At 39.6% G+C, this 13,364-nt stretch overlaps 1 long non-coding RNA gene across 1 annotated transcript in view; it reads left to right on the top strand.

The window, feature by feature from the left end:
- The window catches only part of LOC142818659 (uncharacterized), a 64,935-nt gene that overhangs the window by 26,184 nt on the left and 25,387 nt on the right, over positions 1-13,364 (top strand). Inside the window, exon 2 of the long non-coding RNA XR_012896238.1 lies at positions 5,702-5,800. This is a non-coding gene — a long non-coding RNA (uncharacterized LOC142818659). The remainder of the gene's footprint in view (positions 1-5,701; positions 5,801-13,364) is intronic.

The following is a 13,364-nucleotide window of genomic DNA, read 5'->3' as shown; positions in this document are numbered from 1 at the left end:
CTCCCCAGTGATCAACTATATTACTTTGTAGCTCTAATGGGGATCACACATGCAAGAGTTTCCCTTTGGGAAGCCTGTATGCACCATTATGAAGTGACATGGATGCAGCTTTACCAACACAAAGTGATATTATTTTATTTTGCTAAACAATGCACAACCATTCAGAAGTGGATTCAAAATAACAGAGAATTACACACAGATACCATGGTTGGCATTCCACTCAAGCCACTGGTTAGACCTGACTCTTAGACTTGGTTTCCCTCCATTTTCATTGGGCATCAACCTACAGCTTGCTTGCTGCAGATCCCTAACTGTCATTCTCCACCAGCCTGGAACATGTTCTCCAAATATCCTTCTGTATCAACCTATATAGCCCACTGAAATGTCCTTCAGCCCTCTCTGTGGGGCCATCTTTTCAACTGGTAAAGGTCTTTTAAGCATGAGTTTCTCAACCTTGAGAAACAGCCCTCCCACCAGGACTGGGGCTAAGGAGTACCACTTCATGGTTATAAGCCTGGCTATAGTTTTAGAAAGGGCTTCTTATATAGTCTATTGTTTTACCTTTTTTTTTGCCTCTTTAGTTTTATCTTTCCTTTCCCGTTTCTGTATCCTGTATTATGTTCATTCGGACCAGATAATATCATCCAGAAGTACCAAGGTGCATATGTTGTTTATAAAAAACAATTCTCAGTTCCCCACAGTGTGTATGTAGTGCAGAAATAAGTGTGTTCAGTCCTGCAGTTTCTTTATATTTGTGTATATGAAGGTTGTGAGGGAGAATGCGGAAAAAAGTGATGATGAGCAGTGAATTGTTTGTTAGAATACCAGTATGAGGACAATGTATAAAGCAAGGTAAGCGCTATATGTTGTGGAATTAGTGGAATTGCAGGTTATTGATATGTGCCACCTTAACTCTAACCTCAAGAACTGGCACAGACACAGCACAGGTGTAACAAGAGGAATTAAGCTGACACGGTTGGAGAACATAAGGAGCTAGCAGCAATTAATAGCTGTTATCAAGTCTTTGCAAAAGAAAAAATAGGTTATAATGAAAAGTCAAATAATTATTTTGGTATTAAAACTTTTAAGATCTCAATTTGCTTTTCACTTATACCCTGCTAAATCAGGAACTATTTCAGAGAATTCAAAAGAGTGATTGCAAGGGGAAAGGAGACTAAGGACATAAAATTTTAAAACTATCCCATTTTTGAGCTAAGAATTTTTGAAGCTTGGATTTTTCAGGGCTTGTGGTTCTTTAGTTAGAAGGAAATGTTTCAGGAAACATTTTAAAAGGACAGATTTTTAAGTGTTTACTCTACCAAAGTTAAATATTGACCAAGAAAATATTATGGAATTGAATTCAAACAGTGAAGTATGCGAAAGATTTTAATTCTGCTCTATGCAAACCTCAGAGCATTCTTAGCTATGGAGCCACAAAAATGCCTCCATAATTGTGCATGGACATATGCATATGCATACTTTACAAATGGGGCCAAATTAGAGATACTCATCACATAGAAACATCAAAATTAATGATCAAACTGTTGAAGTAGTAGATTAATTTAATTATCTGGGATCATACATATCAAATCAAAGAGGCTGCTCCAGAGAAATACGAAAACAAAGAAGATGTCTCTCTCAACCATGACCTGCCTTACAAAGTGTGGAAAACTATGACATCTCTAAATATTTTCAAGGTTTGACTGGTGAAAAGCTTATTTTTTTTCCCTAGTGGTATCCTTGAAGGATATGGATATGACTCCTGGGAAATTGGTCATGCTGTCAAGAAGAACAATGAAGGCTTTGAGATGTGGATGTAGCAAAAACACTGGCATATCTGTTGATGGAAAAAATATACCATTTATGTTGAAAATATTTTTTGAGAGAAGCAAACTTTCCTCTTGGAAAGCAACAGACAGAAAATTGTGTACTTGGGTCACAGAACATAGCTGAACATAGCCTTGGAAAATCATTATGGGAGGAATGGTGACAGGTCATTGTAGCAGGGGGTGACCACTAAGAAGAAAGATGGATAATGCGCAGGAGGTCACCAGAAAGTCTAAGGGTATGTCTACATTGCAGTTTTTTCAGGAAAACTGCCATTTTTCTGAAAAACTTCACTTATATCCATGCTCCAATTGCATTCTTTTTAAAAAAAAAAACCCCAAAGGAATAGTTTTTTTTTCTGACATTGGTAAACTGCTTTCTATGAGGAAGGAGCTCTTTTCGAAAAAGGCGTGTGTGGCTGGGGAAGAAGAAGATCTTTAGAAAGAAGAGGAAAGAGAAAAAAGCTCAGGTGCCCTGATAGCCACTCCATCAATAGTAATCACAGCTTAAATGTGAGATAGCGTCCATTCAGTGTGGATGCTCTCGTTTGAAAAAGAAGATCGCTTTTTCAGTGCGCTTTTGTGTGTGGATGCTCTCTTTCAGAAGGAGTTTTTTTGGGAGATATCATCTTAAAAAAGGTTCTTCCAAAAGAAGCCTGCAGTCTAGACATAGCCCAAGAGTTCAAACTCAATGGTGAATCAGGAAAGTTTACAAAAATTCTGTGATGTTACTAGCATTGAGACATGAATAAATGGACTTTATTTATTTGTGAAAGGAAATCATAGGTATATTAGTCAGATGTTTGAGGGGCCATACGCAATGTTTCCAGGCAGCATGGCTTGAATCTATATGGGAAAACAGCTTGTCAGGGCTGACCCCAACTCTGATACTCCAAGTGCAGAAGCCCACAAAAGACCTTAAAAAAATACCTTGGTTCTACAGGTTCTGCTTACAAAAACTCCCCAAAGTCACAAATTCACTGTCTTTTAGAGGGTCGCTGCCACCGTCAAGTAATTTTTATCCCTAAACACAGGGTGTGAACACTTGAATTCTCCCCAGAGTTATCCCAAGCTCCTTTACCACAAGAAAGCTTGAAAAACAAGAGAAGAGAAAACCAAACTGCAGTCTCTGCGGGTACATCTAGACTATAAGCCTCTTTCGAAAGCGGCTTTTTCAAAAAAGACTCTTTCGAAAGAGAGCATCTAGAATGCAGCCTCTTTCTTTGAAAGAGTATGCCACTTTTTCGAAAGAGAGCACCTAAGCAGTCTGGATGCTCTCTTTCCAAAAAGCACTGTTTGTGTTTAACGCCTTTTTTCGAAAAAACACTTTAGAAAAAAGGCATTATTCCTCGTAAAATGAGGTTTTCCATGGTCTGCAAAAATGCCACGTTCTTTCGATTTAATTTCAAAAGAACTTGGCAGCAGTCTAGACACAGGTGAAGCTTTTTGGAAAAAAGGCCACTTTTTCGAAAAAACCCTCTAGTCTAAACACACCCTGAAAGCTGACTTCTAGTCTGACGCATGCAGACAGATACAGACTGACCTGCTGTTACCTTCCAATACACAAGAATTTTAAAAAAGTGATTTTTTTTTTTTTTACAAAACAAAAGATCTACTTGATAAAGCATAATTGATAGGTATTACAAAGCAACTAAGGAAAACAAATTAAAACACAGAGAAAAGCTCTAGGAACAATTCTTAGATGGTGAATGGGGGAGGAGAAGCATAAATTCACACAGAGCTGTTGAAACCAAACCACAAAATAAAGAAAAATACCCTGATTGTGACTAGATCCACTTTTTCCCTTTATTTACTCATGGTCTCCTCTTGGTTCAGTCCTCTTCCATGCCCCAAATGCCTTAGAGGCACAATAGTGCTGCCTGGGATTAAATCATTCTGGGTACGTCTAAACGTTTTTTTCCCCGAAAAAAACCCTTTTTCAAAAAACCACTCTCCCTAAAAAAAGGAGGTTTACGCAGTTTTTTTAAAAGTTTTTTTTCCCGAAAAAACCACATCCAGAATTTGCATAGCCTTTTTTAAAAAAATGTAGTTTAGATGTACCCTCTGTGTCTTCACTCCTGGTTTAACTCTTCCACACAAAAAAAGCAGGCAAGGTATCTATATCCAATTCAAATTCCAAGCCTCTATCCCCATTGGTTCTTCTGGCAACAGCCTTGCTAGCTACCTGAATTTAACCCTTTAGTTTCAGAGTGCTGGCCAGCACTCCTCCTGTCCATTACACAGCTATAATATCTCCATAGCATCTCAGCAGCATATCCTGACTGTGATAAAAGCAGCTAATATCCTTTGAGGGCTAGACTAGACACTTCTAACATGTATAGTAAAATATCAAAAGAAATCTGATTCCTATGACTTAGTGCAGACTGGATTATAGTTGTAATTCTATGCTTTATAGATTTTATTTTTAATCTCAAGTGACAGAGTATATTATATTCCATGCAACATGCTCCTTTAGGACAAGTTCAGTTACTATATAGAGGAGGGGATACCACAAAGATAACGGAGATAGAAAGTTCAAGGAGTTTCAATGATCCATGAACAATAGTAAATCTTCAATAGATCAGGACCTGTACTCCAGTATGTCTATAAAATTGGTAAAATAATATATTAATTATTTATATGTTTGGCAATTAAACTATTTGTCAAAGATATTGTTCAGGGCATGTTATTAGCTAGCTGAATAATGAAGAAAATAATTCTGTGGATGGTAGACTATTCACTGACTATTTTTCTCCACAATAGTGTTTCTAGACTTTTGCATGATCTCCTTGAATTGTTCTGCTATACTGTATTCTCTCTTATGAATTTGCTTTTTTACTCCATTTATTTGGCTATTGTACAAAATTTCACTCCAAGTCTGTCCCCAAACCTGTTCTTTCTCTCTCCCTTTTGCCTTACAATGCAAGAGCAAACTTTTATATAGTTCTGACTTAGCTATATGGATTATATTTTTGTCACACGACCCCTCTAAGACTACACTTCTCATTAGCAAACATATGTCATATGAACCATCTACTATCAGTCGTCTTTTAATTTCTCCCCTTACATAATGACATATAATCCTTTTCAATCCTCCTGTCCACCTTCTTGATAATCCTTCACCTCCATAAACTTGGGTGGGAACAAATGTGGCAACCTACATTTTGCTAAGTAGCCTTCCAACACTGTTAAGCATGATTTGGGGTTTTTTAGCTTAAAAACAAATAAAACTACATGTGGAATTATTAACATCTTTGGAAGTCATCACTCTAGTTGTCTTCTTCTGAACTGGTCTAACCTTTGCCTTTTTTTTAAACAATAAAACCTCATGAACCCAATTTTTCGGCTTTGTAGAGCATTGATGTGAAAGGCAGATTGTGCTGGACAAATATATTGTACTATCCATTGCTTTATGTCACAGTTTTAAGTCACGGAATAAGATTATTGTACCTACTCCAGCTCTCTTAAAAGATAAATCCTTTTGCAATAATTTTGCCCTAATATAGTATTGTCAAAAAGTGCAATATGCTTACATTCATGAGAAAACCTCTCTAATTGGAATTACTGGACCTTGACTTACTTGTCACAGCTACATTCAGGGTGAAGGTGAAATCTTTGAGAAGTCTGTTCTTGAAAATTAGAGCACAGCTTCTCTGAATAAAAACATTATAAGAGTACACATCCATATATGATTCATTTTTTTTCACCAAGTCTTTTCCCCCGTCTCTTCTTATGTACAAAATTAACAGGGAAAAAAAACCCTTGAATTTAATAACATTTGAACTTCAATCGTACTGTCTAAATTGTTATCAGTTAATGAATGTTTCTTGTACTGGAAGAGTTAAACCAAATCACAATTTTAAACTTTGTAATAGGTGGGGGAATTGCAGCTAAAGCCATTGAGCTTAATGGGAATTAGTCATCCGTCCTTGATTGTTCAGATGTTGGAAGAGGGACCCAAATAACTCACTGAGGTAAGTGCTTTTCCTAAGCTCCTAAAGTCTGGATAATAAATAGAAACTAATCATTTCCTCATGATTACTAGACATGTCTTTATAGAATTCATAACAACAAAGCAAGACAGTCTTTGTTTTAGCATTTTGCTCCAACAATTACAAATTGAGTATCAAAGCAATAATCAGGAGAGCCTGTTCTTTTACTTGTCCCCCAATCTCTTCAGCAAAAATAAAACAATTAAAATGAAATTTAGTAATATTGTCCTTATAACAGAAACTGTGCTCGATTTTAAGTCTTAATCATTTTCTGCATTTTCAGAGATTACAAATACGTGTATATGGTAATGAATTTTGAATATATTTCCAGATATAATTATTTATGCATGTTTTGTGGGTATATTACATACACATTCAATAATCATCTTTGGAAGTATATGCAAAATATACATGATTTACCCTTGGAAGACAATAACCAGAATCTATAATATATGCAATATCCTTGAGAAAACAGCGAGAAAAAAAATTCCCAGAAAGTACATGGCCAACACAACATCATTTGGGAAAAATTATTTTTAACTTCAGTTGATAATCAGTTATGTCCGTATAAATGTTACTATTCTAAATAAATTACCTCTAAACATTTCAAAGCACTAATGTAGCTGATCATGTAGCCATTCAGGTTAGGTTAATTAATAAAGTTTTTATAATTTTTCACAGGCTTATAACTGTCTTTCATTTAATAGCCTGTTGCAGGCATAATATTTGGAAGACTTTACACTCTTTAATTACAATAATATAAAGCTTTAAATTAATAAAATTGTCACTGTAATCTTACTTGGTCAGTCACTGTAAAGCTTATTAAAAACATATTTTCTAATGATATAATAGTTTTATATTAGATTTTGCGCAACACACATAATTGTTACAGTGCAGGTGAAGTGCTGCTTTTAGTCATTCTATTTCTACAGTGACTTAATTAAAATGTGGCTGGTTTTGCACTTAAAGTGAACATGATTGGGAAAAATATACTGATTATGAACCAGCGGGCTTGTCCAAATAGTTCTTGTTTAGTTTTTGTCCTGCTATCCAGTGAATTGAGGATTTTGTTGTGAATGTTGTACATTAGAGCAGTTAGCCTGGAAATTTCAACTGGAGATCTAGTCTCAGAAGAGTAACTAAATGAAAAGATCTCTTTTGCTATCTCATTAGGAAGTAAAGTGTGTAGTATGCTACCCTCTGATTGTCATCCTTGTTTGCATATCATGGATATCACTAGAAAGTGAGCTACTAACAAATGACTGCCTCTGCAAAATCTGTTTGGTTATTAAATTATCATTCAGAGGTGAGGAGTGTTGGTATGTATAATATATAAGGCAATTGTGAAAAAAACAGGCAACCTAATGCTGAGTGGAAAATGTGCCTAGCACCTCTGCTGATACCCTAAACAGCCATTCTGTATTGTACATTAGTTAAAGGTCTTTATGAAAAAGCAGAAGGAGAAGGGAAAACATAAAATGGAGAATGAATTACTTAAGATTAAATAGTTCTTATTACTGAAATCGGCAACATGTAGAGCTAACGGCAGATATTTTCCACAGACAGATGGAATGCTCAGCTATCCCAGCAGCATTTAGTATAAAGTATCTGGTAAGATTCATTTTTTAGACATTTGCATATAAATATAAACATCATTAGTAGGGGCTAATTGCCCTGTAGGAACTAAAATGTGAGAATTAGCATCTTCAGTTTGAGGGTTTTTAAAACATTTTTTATTTTATTTTTTTATTATTTTCAAAGTATCTCTTACACCCATCATGTTTGTTACTGCATGGCTGCAACAGATAATTGCTACCATTAAGAATCTCAAATGCAAAATCAAAACCATTTGGCATGGCTTCCAGGGCCACCCAGCACAGTAAGTAACCACAGAAAATGACTATACTAGATTTATGTTCATGCATATTCATAAGGGCACTTGATTTGACTTTCCAAGTTGAGGGGAATGGGTTGAAAGTTTGTTGACAGATCATCCCCCAAACCAAAACCTAACATAAAAGCTGACCAGGATATTGTACAGCACACACAAGTGCTTCTTGGAGGCAGAACACAACATTGAAGACTTATTTATTTTAGCTGCTCAGTAGAGAAGAAGTGGGTTGTGCCCACAAAAGCTCATGATACCATCTATATTTTTGTTAGTCACTAAAGTGCTGCAAGACTATTTGTTGTATTTTAAGTTTTTTTTCAGAAGAAAAATGATACTTCTAGAAAACTACAGACCATAAGCCTTTGGCTTCCTTGTTTGTCTTCTTGATCACAAAAGTCAATGGTATATGTTATTCCAGTTTTGGTTTGTGGGCTAAGTTTCTGCACAGAGAGCTATGTTACATCAGTGTTTATTATCTTTGACTCATAAAGAACATAAGGAAGATTCTATGAATCCATATGACAAAGACAATAGAAAAAATGTTCATATAAACTCAACAGTGCAGTTGAAAAAGCTGACTGCATGTGAAATATTGAAAAACTATTTTATGTTTCTAAACTTGAGAGCTGCCTTGTTGCTGTGTTATGTTTAGAAGAGAATTAGTTGACACTATATTTTAAAAAGAAAAAAAAAAAACCCCTCCCCCAAAGCCCCACACATTACCATGAGATTTACCAAATATTTGTTCTAGTGGAATAAATGTGTTAAATTATAGATTAGAATCAGTACAAAGAAACCTTTACAAATCTTTAAACAAAAGACAGAACTATGTAGCATTTTAAAGACTAAAACAAAATGGTTTATTAGGTGATGAGCTTTCGTGGGCCAGCCCCACTTCCTCAGATCAATATGTGGAAGAAAATCGGCACAACCATATATACCAAAGTGATACAATTAAAAAAAAAAGTGAACGCATGTGAAATTGACAAATCAAATTTTAGAACAGAGTGGGGATGAGGGGGGAAGGTAAGTTTCTGTGAGGTAGTGACATAGGGGTGATAATAGGGGAAGTTTCTGTGAGGTAATGACTTTAGGGGTGATATTTGGGGAAGCTATCTTTGTAATGGGTGAGATAATAAGAGTCTTTGTTTAAACCTATACATAAAGTGTCAAATTTACGTATGAATGACAATTCTGAAGCTTCTCGTTGAAGTCTGGAGTTAAAGTCTCTTTGAAGCAAAATGTTTGTTTCAGTTTTGCACATAGCAAACAATATTATACTTAAATGAAGCACTCCTTATTAGAGTAAAACATTTACCTAATAAGATATTCCACTAGATTTTCTGACATTTTTTTTTCAGTATGCATGTATAAGGAAATGCAAATCACTGATTACTAGTTGTGATGTTTTCCTAGATAGTTCCAACTACTTCTCTTTCTGTTTCCCATTTGTATCATCTGCCCTTTCCCTGACTCATCTTTCTTTTTCTGATTCTCTATCAAGTTTCTTATTTTTCTGTTCATTACTCCTGGCAGTCTGTTGTTCATCAGATGATGGATACTTTCTGATATGGTCTCTCAGAAAATAACACTGGCATTGTGGAATTGTGTGCTTGTAGAAATGTCCTGTGTTTCTGACTTTTGCCTGCACTGCCATTTAAATACAGGTCCTACTGAACACATAGGGTGCGTCTAGACTGGCAAGATTTTTGTGTAAAAGCAGCTGCTTTTGCGCAAAAACTTGCCAGCTGTCTACACTGGCCGCTTGAATTTGCGCAAGACCACTGACTTTCTAATGTACAAAATCAGTGCTTCTTGCTCAAATACTTTCACGCTCCCGCTCTGGAAAAAGCCCTCTTGTGCAAAAATACTTGCCCAAGAGGGCCAGTGTAGACAGGGAAGAACTGTTTTGCGCAAAAAAGCCCTGATGGCTAAAATGGCGATCGGGGCTTTCTTGCGCAAAATCGCGTCTAGACTGGCCACGGATGCTTTTGCGTAAAAAGTGCTTTTGCGCAAAAGCATCTGTGCCAATCTAGACGCGCTTTTGCGGAAATATTTTTAATGGAAAAGCTTTTCCGTTAAATGTATTTCCACAAAATCATGCCAGTCTAAACGCAGCCATACAGTTGAATGGTGTCAAATACAGAATCTTCATCCTTTCTGTCTGCACATTTCTGGCCCTGTCAATGTGTGCATCTTCTCAATCTTCCATGAACATTGTGTTCCATAAAGTCTACTTCTCTTCATTCCCCCTTGATTTTTTGCCTTCCCAATCCCCTATGACTGAAAAGTCTGCTCGACTCCTCTCCTGTCCTGGTCAACATACAAACTCCCTTTCCTCCTTCAAGTATTTCCTTAACACTTATGTGATGCAGACAATAATCTCCCATGGCGGCTTCCAACTAGCTATCCAGATGTAACCTACATGACTTTCTGTCCCCCTCTAGCAGTTGTATCACAGGGAGGTTTTTTTAGCTGGCAAACTAAGGGTATGTCTACACTAGGAAATTATTTCAAAATAACTAAATCTGACATAACTCCCAATTTAACAAAATCGAAATAGTGTGTCCCCACTACAGGGAAGTATTGAAATTAGTCACAATTATTTTGAAATAGCCCATCCATACTGATTGGAGCTTGCCTCGGACTTAGAGTTCCCAGAAGCACTCTGGGGAGGGCACTTGGAGGACAGAGACTTCCTCTGGCTGCTTGGTCAGTCAAGCTGAGATGTGTACTTTCAGGGGCGCCTCTCTATAGCCGTGTCTAACACGCCAGTCTTCCACTGCCTCCCTCCTTGTGGGGCACCGAACTCCCACCGTGTGCTCTGGTTGCCTTTGAAGATGCCACTGCACTCATAACATGGAGGCTGAGCTGCTGCAGAGCTGTGCTAGGCTCATGGACCTTGTACTGTTCTTTAATAGCACAATATTTCCAGCCCGTGCTCATGCTGCTTGAAGAGGACGAGGACCAGCTGGACTGAAGGGTCTGCTCAGCCAGGTCCTGGGGTTCCTGCTGCTGTACATGCTGCTCAATCCCCTGGACACTGTGAAACACCACTTCTGGCCACGGGAGACCAATTTGGACTGGTGGGAATGCATCGTCCTGCAGCTATGGGATGACCAGAAGTGGCTGCAGATGGAAGGTCACTTCTGCACATGGAAGGTCACCTTCCTCAAGCTCTGTGAGAGGCTTACCCCTGCCCTCAGGTGACAGGACACCCACATGAGATCCACCATCCCCGTGCAGAAGTGCATCACCATCACCTGTGGAAGCACACTACAATGGACAACTATCGCTCCATCAGGAATCAGTTCGACATGGGGAAATCCACAACTGGGGCATTGCTCCTGCAGGTAGCCAAGGCCATCAACCATGTGCTGCTATGGAGGGCCATCACTCTGGGTAATGTGAACATCATTGTGGTTGGCTTTGCCACCATGGGCTTTCCCTAACTGCCTGGAGGATGGGGGCCATAGACAGCATGCATATCCCCATCCTGGTCCTCCAACCACCATGCCTGAGACTTTATAAACTGGAAGGGGTGCTCTCTGGTGCTGCAGGCCCTCATGGATTACAAGGGATGTTTCACCATCAACATCAGATGGTCAGGAAAGGCACACACAGCCCACATCTTCTGGAACTCCTGCTTGTTCTGAAAGATAAATGCCAGCACTTTTTCCCCCAACTGCATCACCAGAGTTGGGGAGGTGGACATGACCATGGGGAGGTTCAGGGGTCTCCTCAGCTGTCTGGACCTCAGGGAATGTAACATCCCCTTTGTGGTGGCAGCCTGCTATGTACTGCACAACCTTTGTGAAAGCCAGGGGGAGACTTTTTTCTGCCAGAGTTGAACGCAAAGGCTGAACAGCTGGTCAGTGCATTCGAGCAGCCAGACACCAACACCATCAGGAGAGCACTTCAAGGGGCTGTGCTCATTAAGGAGGCCTTAAGGGAAAGTTTCATTCAAGATCATCTGTGAGACTCTCCCCCGTGGCTCTCTACAAGAGGCCCCTGCATTCCCTCTCTGTGCCTTTCCTCCTCCAACTCCTTCCTTTCCACTACCTTCTCCCTCCTGCAGAGAAAATAACAAACCCTTCTTTTCTTTAACAGGACTCTTTATGGAGGGACAGTACACAACAGGAGAAGGACTAGGGAAAGAACCTGGAATGGAGGAGTGGGAAGGAAGGAGGAGGGAAGCTCAGGATAGAACAGGGATTGGAGTATGCCTCCAAGTGGTCAGGAGACTTTGGCCTGGAAGAAGTCCCACCGCCACATGTTCTGGGACCCTGGTGGTCCTTGGCAAAGCTAGGAGGGTAAGCCATGGGGAGGCAGGGAGATGGCTGATGGCCCACTCCATGCATGAAGACATGTGCTTGATCACTGAGGTAAGGGAGGAGCATATGGCCTCATGCTAGCATGCCAGCTGGTCTCAGGAAGCCTTCCTCTACTCCTGGAGTGAATGCTACCTAAGTGCAGGCATGACCCTATGCTATGTGTGGTACTGCTGTGTAGTTCCATGACCCCAGACTTCTTAGTGGTGGCATGTTGTGGGAAGGTATCCCGCCATGGAGTCTGGAGTAAGGTAGGTCTCTCCAGGAACTTTGTGAGAAGGACAAGCCCATTGCCTGTCCCTGTGTGTATATAGGGAAAGCTGTTGAACTCACCTGAAGTGCCTTCCCTGGGAGAAGGGAAAGCCTTTTCCAAAGCCTGGGAGACATCCTAAATGGGGGGAACTGGCTCTAGGGTGAAGAGCAGGACCTGGCTGCTGGGTACAGTTGCCTGGCTGGCCGCCGCCACCTCCTCCTCCTTGTTTACAGCCCCACCTCTCTGGAGGCAGATGCTGGGCGTGTCCTTGCCGAACTCCACAATGATGGGGGACAGAGGTGACCGGCCCCCTTCCAACGATGGCATCCAGCTGCTTAAAGTAGTAGCAGGTGTATGGTTCTGTTTTGATCCCTGGCCTTGTAGTAGGCCTGGCAGAGCTCTTTCACCTTCGTCTAGACCAGTTCCAGGGTCCAGTTGTGGCCTTTGTCAGACAGGCTGGTGACTATCCTGCTGTCTCACAAAGGGCTGGCAAAGCTGGGTCCATGTGAGAAGCCCTTCTCCTGCTGCCTAGAGTTTTAAGCTCCACAAGAAGAAGGGGAACAGTGGACATGCCAAGTGTGACCAGAGTGGTGAGAACAGCAGCACAGGATTGTCCACAGTAACACAATTTCAAAATTAGCATTATCCCTGAGGAAAGCAGTCCAGATCTCAAAATAACCAGCCTATTATTTCTAAATAATGGTCTTGGTAGTATGGACACTCCGCTTATTATTTGACATAAAGGGGCTTATTTCAAAATAACTCCTTATTGTACACAAGGGCTATGAGAGCTGGGACTCCTAGCTCATACATTACATGACCTTTGAGTCAAGATTCCAGGTTCAGTCTTGGCCGCTGATAATCCTTTAGAGGCATTATATAATCACCTAACTAGCATACCATGCAAAACAATCTCTCTGCCACACTTTGTGTTTACTTCCCTTCTACTCCTTGTCTCACAGTATCTATCCCTGTGTCCTATCATACCATATCTAGTCTAGATTGTATGATCCTTCAATCAGGAAGTCTTCATTCTCTATGCAAAGTACCAATCATAATTATAGCACTGCA

The sequence above is a fragment of the Pelodiscus sinensis genome, chromosome 17, assembly GCF_049634645.1.
Source record: "Pelodiscus sinensis isolate JC-2024 chromosome 17, ASM4963464v1, whole genome shotgun sequence".
NCBI lineage: Eukaryota > Metazoa > Chordata > Testudines > Trionychidae > Pelodiscus > Pelodiscus sinensis.
Note: the sequence above shows the minus strand (reverse complement) of the source record. Positions and strands in the feature narration are given on the sequence as shown.